The sequence below is a fragment of the Mizuhopecten yessoensis genome, unplaced genomic scaffold (genome assembly GCF_002113885.1).
Source record: "Mizuhopecten yessoensis strain PY_sf001 unplaced genomic scaffold, ASM211388v2 scaffold714225, whole genome shotgun sequence".
Classification (NCBI taxonomy): domain Eukaryota; kingdom Metazoa; phylum Mollusca; class Bivalvia; order Pectinida; family Pectinidae; genus Mizuhopecten; species Mizuhopecten yessoensis.
The window spans coordinates 1074-3620 of NW_018479014.1; the positions used below are offsets into that span (position 1 = coordinate 1074).

The 2547-nt window shown below is 43.6% G+C and overlaps 2 long non-coding RNA genes across 2 annotated transcripts; one reads left to right on the forward strand and one right to left on the reverse strand.

The window, feature by feature from the left end:
• The first annotated feature begins 665 nt into the window (after positions 1–665).
• On the forward strand, positions 666–1750 carry LOC110440955. The gene is made up of 3 exons (XR_002461797.1): positions 666–678; positions 911–1120; positions 1566–1750. It is a non-coding gene; the product is annotated as an uncharacterized LOC110440955 (long non-coding RNA).
• Positions 1751–1762: 12 nt separating this feature from the next.
• On the reverse strand, positions 1763–2532 carry LOC110440956. The gene is made up of 3 exons (XR_002461798.1): positions 2440–2532; positions 2220–2323; positions 1763–1889 (listed from the first exon to the last, which is right to left on the reverse strand). It is a non-coding gene; the product is annotated as an uncharacterized LOC110440956 (long non-coding RNA).
• Positions 2533–2547: the final 15 nt, after the last annotated feature.

Sequence of the window (2547 nt, forward strand, 5' to 3'; positions counted from 1 at the left end):
GGGATGTGTCAGTAGGTTAACATACCAAAACATGGGTGTTCGCACGTATACAAGTCATACTGGTCAGCCTGACATAGCTATGTGAAGAGGATGAGTGTGTCACGGGGATGTGTCAGTATTAGGTTAACATACCAAAACATGGGTGTTCACACTTATACAAGTCATACTGGTCAGCCTGACAAAGCTATGTGAAGAGGATGAGTGTGTCACAGGGATGTGTCAGTATTAGGTTAAAATACCAAAACATGGGTGTTCGCACGTATACAAGTCATACTGGTCAGCCTGACATAGCTATGTGAAGAGGATGAGTGTGTCACAGGGATGTGTCAGTATTAGGTTAACATACCAAAACAGTGGTTTTCGTACGTATACAAGTCATACTGGTCAGCCTGACATAGCTATTTGAAGAGGATGAGTGTGTCACAGGGATGTGTCAGTATTAGGGTCAGTAGGTTAACATACCAAAACATGGGTGTTCGCACGTATACAAGTCATACTGGTCAGCCTGACAAAGCTATGTGAAGAGGAGGATGAGTGTGTCACAGGGATGTGTCAGTATTAGGGTCAGTAGGTTAACATACCAAAACATGGGTGTTCACACTTATACAAGTCATACTGGTCAGCCTGACAAAGATATGTGAAGAGGATGAGTGTGTCACAGGGATGTGTCAGTATTAGGTTAACATACCAAAACAGTGGTTTTCGTACGTATACAAGTCATACTGGTCAGCCTGACATAGCTATTTGAAGAGGATGAGTGTGTCACAGGGATGTGTCAGTATTAGGGTCAGTAGGTTAACATACCAAAACATGGGTGTTCGCACGTATACAAGTCATACTGGTCAGCCTGACATAGCTATTTGAAGAGGATGAGTGTGTCACAGGGATGTGTCAGTATTAGGGTCAGTAGGTTAACATACCAAAACATGGGTGTTCGCACGTATACAAGTCATACTGGTCACCCTGACATAGCTATGTGAAGGGGATGAGTGTGTCACAGGGATGTGTCAGTATTAGGTTAACATACCAAAACATGGGTGTTCCATGTATACAAGTTGTACTGGTCACCCTGACAAAGCTATGTGAAGGGGATGAGTGTGTCACAGGGATGTGTCAGTAGGTTAACATACCTAAAACAGGGGTGTTCCATGTATACAAGTCATACTGGTCACCCTGACATAGCTATTTGAAGGGGATGAGTGTGTCACAGGGATTTGTCAGTATTAGGTTAACATACCAAAACATGGGTGTCCCATGTATACAAGTTGTACTGGTCACCCTGACATAGCTCTGTGAAGAGGATGAGTGTGTCACGGGGATGTGTCAGTATTAGGTTAACATACCAAAACAGTGGTTTTCGTACGTATACAAGTCATACTGGTCAGCCTGACATAGCTATGTGAAGAGGATGAGTGTGTCACAGGGATGTGTCAGTATTAGGGTCAGTAGGTTAACATACCAAAACATGGGTGTTCGCACGTATACAAGTCATACTGGTCAGCCTGACATAGCTATTTGAAGAGGATGAGTGTGTCACAGGGATGTGTCAGTATTAGGGTCAGTAGGTTAACATACCAAAACATGGGTGTTCACATGTATACAAGTCATACTGGTCACCCTGACATAGCTATGTGAAGGGGATGAGTGTGTCACAGGGATGTGTCAGTAGGTTAACATACCAAAACATGGGTGTTCACATGTATACAAGTCATACTGGTCACCCTGACATAGCTATGTGAAGAAGATGAGTGTGTCACGGGGATGTGTCAGTATTAGGTTAACATACCAAAACATGGGTGTTCCATGTATACAAGTTGTACTGGTCACCCTGACAAAGCTATGTGAAGGGGATGAGTGTGTCACAGGGATGTGTCAGTAGGTTAACATACCTAAAACAGGGGTGTTCCATGTATACAAGTCATACTGGTCACCCTGACAAAGCTATGTGAAGGGGATGAGTGTGTCACAGGGATGTGTCAGTATTAGGTTAACATACCAAAACAGTGGTTTTCGTACGTATACAAGTCATACTGGTCAGCCTGACATAGCTATTTGAAGAGGATGAGTGTGTCACAGGGATGTGTCAGTATTAGGTTAACATACCAAAACAGTGGTTTTCGTACGTATACAAGTCATACTGGTCAGCCTGACATAGCTATGTGAAGAGGATGAGTGTGTCACAGGGATGTGTCAGTATTAGGGTCAGTAGGTTAACATACCAAAACATGGGTGTTCGCACGTATACAAGTCATACTGGTCACCCTGACAAAGCTATGTGAAGGGGATGAGTGTGTCACAGGGATGTGTCAGTAGGTTAACATACCTAAAACAGGGGTGTTCCATGTATACAAGTCATACTGGTCACCCTGACAAAGCTATGTGAAGGGGATGAGTGTGTCACAGGGATGTGTCAGTATTAGGGTCAGTAGGTTAACATACCAAAACATGGGTGTTCGCACGTATACAAGTCATACTGGTCAGCCTGACAAAGCTATGTGAAGAGGATGAGTGTGTCACAGGGATGTGTCAGTATTAGGTTAACATACC